Source organism: Molossus molossus, unplaced genomic scaffold (assembly GCF_014108415.1).
Source record: "Molossus molossus isolate mMolMol1 unplaced genomic scaffold, mMolMol1.p scaffold_m16_p_1, whole genome shotgun sequence".
Taxonomy (NCBI): Eukaryota; Metazoa; Chordata; class Mammalia; order Chiroptera; family Molossidae; genus Molossus; species Molossus molossus.
This window is the reverse complement of record NW_023425344.1, coordinates 233393034-233407376: the sequence shown is the minus strand read 5'-3', so window position 1 is coordinate 233407376 and position 14343 is coordinate 233393034. Positions and strand designations below refer to the sequence as shown.

At 48.0% G+C, this 14343-nt stretch overlaps 1 pseudogene; it reads left to right on the top strand.

Annotated features, from left to right (window-relative positions):
- Positions 1 to 3245: 3245 nt before the first annotated feature.
- On the top strand, positions 3246 to 3696 carry LOC118623579 (annotated as a pseudogene).
- Positions 3697 to 14343: the final 10647 nt, after the last annotated feature.

Below are 14343 nucleotides of genomic sequence, written 5' to 3'. Positions count from 1 at the left end.
GGCGTGGCCAGGGCAGGGCTCACAGGTGGACCCCCAGGTCCTGTCGTTAGGAGAGATTTCCTGAAAGAGGACTGGAGTATAGAGGACAAGCGGGAGTCAGCCAGGAACAGGAGAGGCAGGGGAGGGAATCCCCGTATCCGAAAACAGACGCTTCCCCTGTGTTCTGTCTCAGCCTCTCCATCCCCATCATTCCTTCTGTTACCACATTGGTTAAAATCTTCCAATCATATCAGTTGCTGTCTCCATAGCAACTGTGCTCCCCTCCCCTTTGATCGTCCCTGGATACCAGAGGAACCTTCCTTAAACAGTTTGCAGCAACACGCACATCCTCTGCTCAAGAACCCTTCGTGGCTCCCATTCCAAGCTACAGCCCTGTCCGAGCGTGCACTCGGGACTCTGACAACCTGGTCCTTCTTCTGTACCTCTCTCCCATCTGAACAGTCCTGAGTTTCATCAGACAGTGTCCCACTAGAGGCAGAAATAGGATCACACTGGCTGGAACAAAATGCTATTTCTTTGGCTCCAGCTCTACCCTCCTTGTGAGAACTGTGGATGCAGCTCAGATTCCATCCAGTTAGTCCTCAGAGTCCCCAGGCGGGCTCAGACATGGTCTTAGACTCTCCTGCCAACTAGAATATGCCCCCGGTCCTCTCGGGGTGATATTTCTCTTGTGTGAGGGGGGCCCCTGCCCCAGGTGCTCTGAGGTACCCCAAAGGGAATGTGTCCCTCAGCCCTTTCCATTCATCGGCTCCAAAGTGGAGTCACCGTGCGCTGCCACGTGGGTCAGAGATGTTGAAGAGGCAGCTTCCTCAGTTCCTTCCTGACCCCGCAACCCCTGCAGGAAGCTGGGACACAGGGACATAGACGGGGGCCCAGACCCCAGCCTGTACTTAAATCTGTCCCTTTATCCATCGCTAGCCCATTGCCCTTGGTACATCTCTCTGTGCTCTGCCAGCTAACTTGTGGTGGGTCTTTCCCATGAAGGTCCTGAGACAAGGCTGGATCCTCCTAAACACAGCTTAGGTTCTCAAACTGAGGCCCTTGAGGAACAGTGACAACTGTTCAACCCACGGGCATTATCTTCCTCCCTCCAAGCTCATCGTGTTCATCTCCCGGGCCCCTGGCGTCGTCAGCGCTGCCTCCTGGCCCCAATCCTGCGGCTTGTCTAAGGCACCGAGGTAGCCAAGGGCAGGCTGCTGACAGCGAGCTGGCAAGCCGGTCAGTCCGCCGCTTGTTGAGAGCAGAGACGAGAAACAAAGTGCCCTCCCGTGTCCATCCAGAAGTGCCTTCCCCGATCTCCTGGCCCACCTGCCACTCTCGCTCATTCCCAGTCCACGAGAGGCTGAGCAGCAGAGAGAAATGGTGTGCGCAGGGATGTCTCCAGCTGCAGGTAGCTCAGGGCGGCCGCACGTCTGCTGGGCAGAGTGACGCCGCTTTCCCGGGGACGGTCTCGCAGCAGCGGGCCTTGGCACTTGGGGAGTGAGGCCGATCCTCTTCCCTGCGCAGTTCATCTCTGTGAGCTGCCGTCCAGGCCGTTTGCTCACCCCTCCCATTCGATTGCTGGTCCTCAGCGATTTCTGTGAACTTCCATGTGTTCAGGAAAGCCGCCCCTTGCTGTGGAATGAGCGCCAGGGTTTGTTTCCTGACTGCGCTCACGGTTTGGGTTGTGCATACCTTTCTGGTACGTTAGCCAGATTTAATCAGTCTTTTCCTTTATGGTTCCTGAGACTTGACTGCCGGCTAGAAAACAGGTTTTTCTTTCTAAATGTATGTTTCCAACAAACAATGGAAGGATAACTTGGAAAATATGAAAACTGGTTAGGACTGAACCAAGGCATCTGGGTGCCCTGAGTAGGCTAATAATTGAGAGATTTCAAATTAATATTCTTTTGTTTTTGGTTAATCCTCACCTAAGGATATTTTCCCATTGATTTTTAGATAGAGTGGAGGGATGGAGGGAGGGAGGGTGAGAGAGAGAGAGAGAGAGAGAGAGAAACATCGATGTTAGAGAGACACATCAACTGGTCATCACCTCCCCCACTACCCAATCAGGGCCAGGGATGAAACCTGCAACCCAGGTACGTGCCCTTGACCAGGATCGAACCCATGACCTTCCAGTCCATGGACCAATGTTCTAACCGCTAAGCCAAACCAGCTAGAGCCAAGTTAATATTTTAAAAAAATAATTTTTTTTTACTATATTGATTTTAGAAAGAGAGGAAGGGAGAGAGAGAGGGAGAGAGAAACAGAAACATCATTTAGAGAGAACATGGATTGGCCTCCTCTTGCATGCCCCCTACTATAGATTTGGCCCACAACCTGGGCATATGTCCTGACTGAGAATCGAACCAGCAACCTCTTGGCACATGGGTTGATGCTCAACCACTGAGCCACACCAGCCGGGCTAAATTAATATTCTTTAAATATTTGTTCAAATTCATTTTGAGTACAGGGTGCAGGGTGAGTAGGGCCACAGTGGGGCAGCACCCTCTCTCCACTGTCCCGAGAGCAGTTCAGTTCTTGTCCTGAAGCAAATGCTCGACCCCTAACAGGACAGCATCCCTGGAAGGCGCTGGAGTCAGCCAGGGGTCCTGGGCAGGGCTGGTGGGTGCTGAAGGGACCTGTCCCTCCCCCAGACACACCTGAAGCATCCCTTTCAGTCACAGGACATACTCTCCCGGACAGGAATTCTTGTAAATGCCCTTTTCTTCATCTGGTTGTATTTCAAGGGCGGCTTTAGCATCTTGGTGACATCTTCTGACTTTCTGGTCCTTTGCAGGACCCACCCATCTGGCCAACTGTCCAGTCTGGCTCTGCTACTGATGAGCAAGAATAGAAACCGTCTTTCAAGGCAGACCCAGGGAGCCGGTGAGCCCTGGGTGGGCATGGCCATGGTCTGGTTGCAGGGAGGTCTGCCAGCCCCAGAAAGGAAGCAGCTGGCATAGTGGCAAAGCGGCCTCCTGGGCTCCAAGTGAGCCCAGAAAAGGGTTCTGAAAGGGACAGAGCTATGCGTGAGCCCCGGTTCTTCAGGGAATGAAACGCTGCTGTGTGTTAACCAGCCCTGAACTAGACAAGGACCCACAATAATTCTTTTTTAATTGGAGGTTTTTAAAATTCCAGCTTTATTGGGGTATAATTGAAATATCCATTCTCAGGTACTGAACGTTGCATCGTGGGCAGCCAGATGGCGCTCTCATCTTTCCAGGCTCTTCCTGCTGTCTCCTCGCTTTTGGAAACTTTTGGAAATGGCCTCTGGTGTGGCTCTCTCTGCTGGACCATCAAGTGCTCCAGGAGGCAAGAAGGTGGTGCTCTCCCGCCTGAGTGAGGACCAGGAGAACATCATTCTGGAGGAGGGCAAGGAGGTCCTGGTAGGTGATGTGGGCCAGGGCGTAGGCGACCTCTACACCACCTTCTTCAAGATGCTGCGGGACCGGCGGCCGCCACCCACTGTATGACGCAACCTGTGAGACCAAGGAGAGCAAAAAAGAGGACCTGGGGTTTATCTTTTGGGTCCCTGAGTCTGTGCCCCTGAAGAGCAAAATGGTTTCTGCCAGCTGCAAGGATGCCATGAAGAAGAAGCTGATGGGGATCAAGCATGAATTATGAGCAAACTGCTACGAGGAGGTCAAGGACTGCTGCACCCTGGCGGAGCTGGGGGACAGTGCTGTCATGGCCCTGGAGGGCAAGCCTTCGTGAGCCCCTCCCGCTGCCTGCCTGCAGCCTCCACTGCAGGGACTTGCAACTTTCCCCAGTATGAGGAATCAAATTTTTAAAAACGTTTAAGGACCTCTATGTAATAATCGTCATATTTTTATGTAGTACTCAGTTAATGAACTGGGAAGGCCCCCAAATGCATTTACCAGTGGCTTGCAATAACCTCAATGTCCACAAGGGGACACCAGCAAACTCGTTTTTTTAACCACATGTCTACAGAACCGCACGCAATTTAGAGTGACGATGTGTCTTCTAATAATTCACTTAACTCTGTTGACAGGTCTCCCTGAACCACTACTATAAGGATGGACTTTGAATAACTGGCCTGGAGAGATCTGTGGGATAAAAGAAAAGCACCGGCCCTAGAATCTGAAGCCAGGAGTCCAGTTCTGCCTCTGTGTTTGTTGGCTGTGTGACCTTGGCAACTGATCTCTGTCAAGATGAAGTAACAGGCATCGGAATAACCTGTCCTTCTGCCTTCCTCCTGGATTTGTTCTGAAGAGAAAATGTCTTCACTGAAATGATCATTCAGTCCCATGCTCTGCAAAGAGTCTCTCCCCTCCCTCTGCTGAGCTGTGCTGTGAGCAGTTCACCATCACGGGGGTCCAGTGCTTCCCCAGGGACAAGGGCATTGCAGCTGTTCCACAAGGCTTGTTCCATTGGCCCACGTGACTCTGCAGTATCTGCAGTGTGGCCAGTCCGAGGGGAGGTCTGCTATGAAGTATGAAATTCACACCGATTTTCAAAGACGTAAATATTTCACCCATAATTTTTATTTGATGATGTGTTTGATATATCAAGTTAAATTAAATGTAGTCTTAAAATGAATGTGGCTACTGAACATTTGAAACGATGTCTGTGACTCACATTTGATTTCCCCTGGGCAGTACTGGTCCTGACTATGCAGAGGTTCGGTTTCTGCCCAGCCACGAGGGTCCAGGATTCAAATGCAAACACTCTGAGAGGGCAAAGAAGTTCCAGGTCGGCCTGGGGCTTCGCTCTCCCACTCCTTGGACACTGTCCTCTGGAAGCACCCACGTGGGTACCTGCCCAGGACACATGTATGTCTGTAGTATTGTTTATGGCATGAAGAAAGAAGCTGGAGATAACCTAGATGTTCAACAGTTGGGGACTGGCTAACAAACAGTGACGTCTCCTTATATCAGACAAGAGCAACTATTAAAAAGGCAAGACGTTTTCCATAAGAACCCCCAGAGCTGCTGAACACATAAGAGGAATACAATGTTATATGTCAATTATGTCTCAATTTTTTTTAAATAAAAGAAATGTTAAAGCCATCTGAGACAAGTTTAAAAGTATACATTTATTAAAACGTCCCAGGCCCCTCTCTGAGAAATCTGATTCAGCAGATCTGGGGTGAGTTGTTTAAAAAGTGCTCTCAAGCCAGGCCAGTGTGCCTTAGTTGGTTGAGCAACATCCCAGGCACCAAGAGGTCGCCAGTTCGATTCCCGGTCAGGACACAGGCCCGGGTTTTGGGCTCACTTTCCAGTGGGGGGCATGCAGGAGACAGCTGATGGATGTTTCTCTCTCATTGATGTTTCTGTCTCTCTCTCCCTCTCTCAAATCAATAAAAACATATTGTTTTAAAAAAAGTACCCCCAAGAGATTCTGATTTCCAGCCAAGTTTGAGACACTAAAATAATGTATGATTGTGTAACTAGTACGTGGAAAAGATACTCAAGATAGTGTTCAGCTCTGGCCAGTTTGGCTTAGCAGTTAAGGTGTTGGTCCACAGACAGAAGGGTTTTGGGTTCAATTCCCAGTCAAGGGCACCTACCTGGGTTGTAGGTTTGATCCCCAGCCCTGGTGGGTATCATACAGGAGGCAACCAATTGATGTGTCTCTCTCTCACATCAATGTTTTTCTTTCTCTCCCTTCCACTCTATCTAAAAATCAATGGAAACATATCCTCAGATGAGAATTAAAAAAAAAAAAAGATAGTGTTCAGAATAATATTACATGATGTTTGTTTATAAAGCAGTATTACATGTGTGTATATAAATATACATATTTATGTGTAGAAAAATATGTGTAAGGATATGAGCCCAACTACTACCTCTGGTTGCCTCTGGGAAGTGTAGCAAAAGAGAGGCCTAAAGAATAATTTATTGATTTTTAGAGAGAGAGAGGAAGAGAGAGGGAGAGAGAGAGAAACATCAATGTGAGAGTGAAACACCAGTTGTCTGCCTCCTGCACGGCCCTACCGGGGATGGAGTTGGAAACCTGGGCATGTGCCCTGACCAGAATCAAACCAGCAACCCTTTGGTCATAGGACGTCACCCAATCACATGAGCCACCCTGGCCAGGGAGATGTTTGTTTGTTTATACATCCTCTAAAGCAGTGGTTCTCAACCTTCCTAATGCTGTGACCCTTTAATACAGTCCCTCATGTTGTGGTGACCCCCAACCATAAAATTATTTTCATTGCTACTTCATACCTGTAATTTTGCTACAAAGGGGTCGCAACCCACAGGTTGAGAACTGCTGATTTATAGGGAGGAGGAGAACTTGTGATTCCATCAGTCCCTAGTGCTGAGAGGGAGGCTAGGAACAAGGCTGTCAGCTGCGCCCCAAGCCCATGGCGTTCCCTCGGATGGGGCCAGATCCTTCCCAGGAGCAGCAGCCCGCTCTGCCCTGGCCCTGTGTGCCTGGCTTTCCCTCCGCTGCCCGACACACGAGGGTGTGGGAAGCCCACTTGACTAAATGACCTGGGAAGAGGGCTTGCAGATCGCAGCTTGGCCTCTGCAGAGCCAGAGCGGTGAGCTCACCCAGCACAGCTGCGAACTATTTCCAGGAAACAGGTGGCGGCTCTGGCCCCTTCCAGGGCGACCTCAAAGCCCAGCCATCGCTGCCTCTGTGGTTGGGAAAGGGGAGTGTTGGGTGACTCCGTGTCCTCGGGAGCCTGCAGACATTGCCTCCTTTCAGAAGGGTGGCCGCAGCCCCCCCCCCCCTCCCCGGGCACACTCAGTCACCAGGGAGCTTTAGGAGTCTGGTGCCAGGGACAGGGTGGGGTTCGCACACCACATCTACAGAATTGCAATCTCTAGATGGGGCTTAGGTGTCAGCATTTTGAAAGCTTTCAGGGGATTCCAGTGAGCAGGCAAGGTCAAGACCAACCGTCTCACCCTTGCAGCTAAAGTCCCTGGAGCTGCAGCATTCCCTGGAAGCTTGTTAGAAATGCAGATTCTCTGGCCCTGCCCCAGACCTAGTGAGTCCGAATCTACATTTCCACAAGATCCCAGGGTTTGGAAGCGCTGCTGTATCAGGGGCTAGGAGCTAACCACACGGGCTCTGGGGCTTGCAAAAGGGGCGCAATGCTAGCAAAGCCCCTGAATGCTGTGTGCTCTGGAGAGACCCCTTCACCTCTCTGAGCCTCACTATTCTCACTGGGATATAATAAAGGTAACACACACTCCTCTTGAGTTGTGATGAGTAAGCTTGATGGCGCTCATGAAGTGCCTGGTCCTCAGCACTCACTAGATGAGCTCCTGGCTTGTTAGAATCCTACTGCCTTCAATCCTGAAACACAACCTGCCCGGCTGGCCGGCCTGTGTGGGCCATGCTTCTGTCCAGCTCGTCCCCCAGCCCGCCAGCACTGAATGTCTCTTCTCTCCGGGGACTCAGACACGGGGACCAGAAAGTCCTGGCTCAGTCCAGATGGTCTCCGATTCCAGAGTTGTTTTTCCTGTTGGAATCATGTGATTGCTGCATCATTAGGAAAACAATAAGGGAGTAGGTTGGGATCGCCCTGGAAGCTGCCTTTGTGGCGTTCCTGTGCCAGCTGGAGAGAGGGTCTGGGGAAGGGCTCCAATCCCCGCCCGCCCGGGCGGCAGGGCTGCTGATTAACCTCAGATTGAGGGAAGCGGTGTGAAGGGCCCTGGGGGGTTGGGGAATGGGACTGGACCCACAGGCAGTGGACAACAACTGTAAGCAACGCTGTGTTTTCTTTCGACCAGAGCCCAGCTCCCACCCACAGTGGTCCTGTTTCTGTCTTTGAAGCCCCTTTTCATTCACTTAAACATAAATTGAGCATTTGCTCAGGGCCAGGCGTTGTACTATTATCTCATTTAATCATTAAACATCCCTTGAGGTTGGTTTTACCCTCCCTTTGTAGGTGATAAAATAGGCTCAGTTGTCCAGTTAGAGGGCCAAACAGCTGTTGAATGACGGCACTGGGATTCAGACAGAGGCTGTCTGGGTCCACAGCCCATCTGGCTCACTCCCATGGCCTCTCCCCACCCAGCGGCATGGCCTTGGGGCTGCAGCCCTTTCTAGTTAAAGACTGGGTCGTTAATCTTGGTGTTTTTTCCCTCCGAGTGTTGAGAGGCCCTAGGGGTCTCTTCCCCCTCTGAGAGGGCGGGGATCGCACCCCCCACCCCAAGCCCTCCGGTTCTGTATTTGTCTGCAAACCACCAGAGTGTAAGTAAAACTGTCCCCTCACTCTGTCACCTTTCCTTGGAAGACACGTTTGTTGAGGACGCCAGGAAATACACAGAAGAGCGAAAGGAGACGAGTCCTGTTGGAGGGACAGAGCAGGGGAGAAGGAACCCAGGCCCACGGCAGGGAACACATGGTGGTTTTATTGGTCAAAAATAAAGGATTTCAGGCAAGGGAAACATCACTAGTAAAAACACAAAGATGTGTATGTCTCTGTGCCCTTTTATCTTTCATCCAATCTCTAAAAGGCAGGCCCCTTGAAATAAAAGCCAATTGGATTCTTTTTTTCCCTTTATTGATGATAGAAAGGAAGGTAGAGGGAGAGAGAGAGAGAGACATCGAGGAGAGAGACTGGCTACCTCCTGCATGCCCCCACTGGGGACTGGCCCCACAACCTGGGCATGTGTCCTGACCAGGAATCGAACTGGTGACCTCTTGGTACATGGGTCAATGCTCAACCACTGAGCCACACCGGCTGGGCCCAAATGAGATTTTTAAGGACAAATTTTATTTTTAATTTTAACATTTTAATATTTTAATTTTAACATTTTAACATTTTAATAATAACATCAGTAGTACTTAATACCTAACACTATGTGCCAGGCACTGTCCTACACACTTGATGTACACGAACTCACTGGCGCCTCACATGAACCTATTTTAGAGAGAAAGACATTGAGGCACAGAGAGGCTAAGTACCTTGTCAAGGGTCTTACAATAATCAAGTGACTGGCCCAGGATTCAAACCCAGACTTCCTGGCTCCCAAGTCTGGGATCTTATCCACCCACTATGTCGTTTCTCAAATGCCAGAAACTCAAACACATCCCTGCGATCTCTGGAGATCTCACTTTGAAAATGTTTTCTTATCACTTATTTCTAGGGCACGAGGAGCTGAGACCCAGGAGACCTGAAGCTGTGCTACAAATATCTGTGTAGTAAAATAATAATAATAATAGGAAATATTAGTTTTCCAGTACCTGCTATGTGCCAAGCACAGTGTCAAGTTCTTCATAGACATCTCCTCATTCATGCTCACCAAAAGCTCTGACATAGGTGTGTTATTATCCCCGCATTATAAATATGGAACTGGGGCTCAGACATCGACCCCGGATCACACAGCTGGGAGCTGGCAGAACTGGGGGTCAGCCCCAGGCCCTCTGAAATCAGAGTTCTCCCTCCTAACAACGCTCCAATGAGACCTCTTTATTTGGGATGTCGTTTCGTTTTCCTCTTCCTTAGTTTTCTTGTCTGTCAAATGGGACTAATGAAAATAACTAATTTCTGTGCGCAACTGTGTAGATGACAGAGGATCCTCAGGTGCCTGATCCCATTCGAATCTCACAGCAACCTGATCAAGGTAAAATAACACGTCTTCCAACTAGGTCTTCTCTGGGTTCTCATCACTGTGTTCCTGGAATGTGACCTCTTTCGATGCTGGCTGCACCCCTGCCTGCCACACTCCGCCACCAATGGGGAGGCAGGAGGGACGAGAAGCGTGGTCTCATCACAGGAACGTCCATCTGTCATCCTCACAGCTGATGGCTGACCTGGGAGAGCATGATGTCACTGAATTGGTCAGTGGAAAGAGAGGAAGGGCGTCAACTAGCAGAGCCTGTTGGCACTGTGGAGCAAAGGGCTGGGAAGCCCTGGGGTTGAGAGCTGTGACCACCCATGGGGGCGCCGGGGCGCCCAGGCACACTCAGCGGCTCCTTGCTCTGTGCATTCCTCGAACCTTCTACACATCTAAGCCACACTGGGTAGAAAAATTTGTTGGCCTCCTCTCCAGGCTCTGAGCAGCTCAGTGACCCTGTCTTTCTTTTCATCACAAAATGTTCTGGCACAAAATAGTCATTTTACAACAAATGAATCTTGCTCTGGGGACACCACATTGCAGGAGAACACTTAGAAAGACTTTACATTCTACCAATTTCAAGTTCAATGAAAGGTCGTGGGACAGAAAGATCAACAGGAACTGGAAGGTGAGCTGAAGGAGCTAAGGACATTAAGAGGCTTGGGTTGGAAACAGGAAATCTAAATAAAGATTCTTCAGCATCACTTCAGCATCTTAACAGCAAGATTTCCCACATGAAAGCGTATATGATGTGTGAGACGGGGCTGTTGGAGGGGAGAAGGAAAGGAGTCAGGTCAATTTCTTTACTCTTCTTTAAATACATTTTTTTTTTATCTTCACCCGAGGACATTATTTGCATTTATCTTTAGAGAGAACAGGAGGGAGAGAGGGGGAAAGAAAGAGAGAAAGACGTCAATGTGAGAGAGACACATTGAGTGGCTGCCACTCACACGACCCCAACTGGGGCAGGGACAGACTGCAACCGAGGTACGTGCCCTTAGTGGGAACCGAACCTGGGTCTCCCTGGTCCGCAGGCCGGCACTCTAACTGCTGAGCCAAACTGGCCAGAGCAAGGTCAGTTTATATTGTTCTTCATGTCAGCCTCGTCAAGGTCAACCCTTTAGAATTTGGCTGAGATTGTCTGCAATCCTTTTTCCTTCCAGAATTCCACAAAGAGCTTGGTCCATAAATATGTGTGGAATGGGAGCACCTTGCCATAAAAACAAAATTAAACACTGTGTCATTGAATGAAGTTCATAGAAAGGAGAAGGGTAGGAACAGTGAGATCTTGTTGAAGGATTTCTCGTGGGTTTAGGTTTGAACTGGGCCTGTGGGGCAGAAAGACATAGACTGTGCCATTCCCGTGCCCTCCAGTAGTTTTTCAAGCTGCCAGTTCAAATGGCTCTAGTCCTCTGAACCAGCTAAAGCTACACTGCAGGTAGAGTGGCCACTAGCCACCAGTGACTTTTTAAATTTAAATACAAGTTAAAATTCAGTTCTTTGGTTGCACTAAACACATTCCTAGTGTGTAATAGCTACATGTGCCCAGTGGCTTCCATATTGAATGGTTCAGATAAAGAACATTTCCATCACCACCGACTCTTCAGTGGGACAATGCACATCTAGGGGTAAGTTCCCTCTGGGTTGCTGAAGGTGGGAGCATGAGTGGGGACAAGGCAACTTCTGTTTTTTATAGGTTTTTCTGTTCCTCCACACTTTCATACCTTTAGCGACTACTCTTTAGGATTTAACTAATGTATCCTTCAGTGATGGTTTCCACACTCTCAGCATGCAGGCTGTGTGTATTTTTTTTAAAACAATTCAGTGTTTTGTTTTGTTTTTTATTTGTTTGGTTTTTTTTCATCCTCACCCAAAGACATTTTCCCATTTTTTGTTCAGGTAGAGTGGGAGGGAGAGAGAGAGAGAGAGAGAGAGAGAGAAACATTGACGTGAGAGAGACACATTGAGTGGCTGCCACCCGCACGACCAACCAGGGCCGGGGACAAACTGCAACCGAGGTCTGTGCCCTTAGCGGGAACTGAACTCTGGTCTCTCTGGACTGCAGGCCAACGCTCGAACCGCTGAGCCAAACCGGCCAGGGCAGTGGTTGTTGTTGTTTTTTTAACGATTTACAAAGTTGTGTAACCATAACCACAATCTAACTCCAGAATGTTTTCATTGCCCCAAAAGGAAATCCCATATACATTAAACCAGTCACTGCCCGTTTTCCCTTCACCCGTCCCCTGGCGACCACTAATCTGTTTTCTGTCTTTCTGTACTTAGCTATTCTGGATATTTCATCTAAATGGAATTATACTATATGTGGCCTTTTGAGTCTGGCTTCTTTCACTTAGCACAGTGTTTCCAAGGTCCATCCATATTGCAGTGAGTATTGGTATTCATTCCTTTTTATGGCTGAAAAATATTCCACTGCATGACTATACCACATTTTATTTATCCATTCATCAGTGGATGGACCTTCGGGTTTTTGAAGTTTTCAGCTATACTGAATAATGCTGCTATGAACATTTGTGAGGGCAACGTTTTCACCAGGGAGAGGAATTATTGGGTCGTATGGTTATCTCTATGTTTAATTGTTTGAGAAACTGCCCAATTTTTTTCTAAATCAGCTGCACCATTTCATCTTGTGTACATTTTAGAGAGAGCTTATCAAGGTAGCGTAACACATCTTTTAACCAGAGGTTGTTTTTCTCTTTACTTGGCAGAGCCTGACGTACAGAAACTGCCTATTCACTGTTGGATTGGATGGTTGATCACTTTGACCCACACCAAATGTCCATCCAGCCTGGAACTGGAGGATACCCTGTTAACCAGCATAGGAGTTTGGCCCCAGTCTGGTTAATGCATCCTATTAGCCTGTTAGGTATTTTAGTCCATCAGTTCAAGTTTAACTGAGTACCTACTAGGTTTCAGTTACTAGGCCAGGCATGGGGGAGAATTAGTTGGAGGAACAGCCATGTAAACCAGTCATTAGAATACTGTTGCTTGGTGCTGTGATGAGGATATTACACGGGTAAGGGGATCACTACCCATGCCTGGGAGAGTTAGTAAAGGCCTCATGGAGGAAGGGAGACTTGACATCAGATGAGTGTTGAGTAGGAGTAGCCAGAAGGGAAATGTGGTATGAGAAGCAAAGCCTTGCTGGATGAGACAAGGGACAGATGGATATGTTCACAGTTCCTGGCCACGGGATGATTCCAGAGTGAATGCCATGGGATCCAGATTCTTCCTTCATTTCTCATCCTTCCAGAGGGCTGAGTTTAGTGTGGTGTGACCAGGGTCGATCCATTGAAGAAATAATCTCGAGTCGCCCTGGCCGGTTTGGCTCAGCGGTTGGAGCATTGGCCTGTGGTCTGGAGAGACCTGGGTTCGGTTCCCGCTAAGGGCATGTAACTCGGTTGCAGTTTGTCCCCGGCCCTGGTTGGGTTCTGTGGGTGGCAGCCACTTGATGTGTCCCTTTCACATCGATGTTTCTCTCTCTCTCTCTTCCTCTCTCTCCCTCCCACTCTATCTGAACAAAAAACAAAAAAAATGTATGCGGGTGAGGATAAAAAAAAAAAAAAAGGAATAATCTCAAGTCAACCTAGTTCTCTGGCTGAAATTCTTGCGGTCACCAGTTGAAAATCTCTGCTCAAGGGTAATGATCAGTCTGTTCAGTGAGTCAAGCTGATTTTCACTGTGGTCTTTACTTCTCTACCAAGCTAAATTTTTCACTAAAGGGTTCTATCAATATAGGACAATGATTTTCAATTAGTATGCTGTAGCACACAGTGTGCCTCAAGAATTTTTAAAACATGCAACACCGGACTATTTAGTCAGGGACACTGACCTTTGTTCTCTTAGATTGTCATATAAAATAATGACAACAGACAATACAATAGCCATCTGGTGTAAATGAATAAAAATTACACTTTTTTTTTTCAGATCAGCAAAAAATATATTTTTTGGTGTGCCACAGGATTTAGTAATTAGTTTATGTGTATTGAGATGAAAAAGGTTGAAAATCGCTGACATGGGAGAATAGAACAAGGAGGGAGTACCTACAGGAAAATGATTACATACTTGCTTTCAAATACAACTAAAGTTAAATATAATATTTATTTCTACCCCTTTATACTCAAAAGGGGCATCCTTTTATGAGTAGTGGAACAGTTCTGGTGACACTCTGATTTATAGTTGCTTTTCTTCTTTAGAAAGGTTCAGTGCAGGTGGGAAAAAATGTCTGGAGGACTAAAGACTATAGGAAAAGAAATGGAAGGTGTAATTTTAATTTGCAATAATGCCTCTCCACTCTAATTTGAACCTCTATCCCAGTAAGGAGTGACTGAGTGTGTCTTCCAGATGAATATCTCTCCATACTCAGAACTGATGTCGCTTGTCCACACGTTTCACCAGACATATGGACATCCTTATGACAGCTGTTTCCTGTATTTCTGAATTAATATATGTAAAGCACTTGGAAAAGTGCCCAGCAAATAACATGTGCCATGGAAAGGTTAGGGTTGTTGTTGTTATTATTATTATTTGTTCAACCTCATCTCCACAGACATGTATAAGTTCCTGGTAATGAAGATTTCATCATCTTTCTTATTCTTAAAAAATTTTGTTACCGTGATTAGGACCTTGGAAAAGCCGGTTGGACCACATAAAGATCGTGTGTAAAAGTTCCACCTCAGTCCACAACCCCAATTTGGCACCCACTGTTTACAAGCTGCTGTGCTTCCTACGCCCTTTTAATAGACAAATTATCAAAATGAAAAGGTAGTCAAAACCCACATAAGAGTGAGGCCTGAGAAGC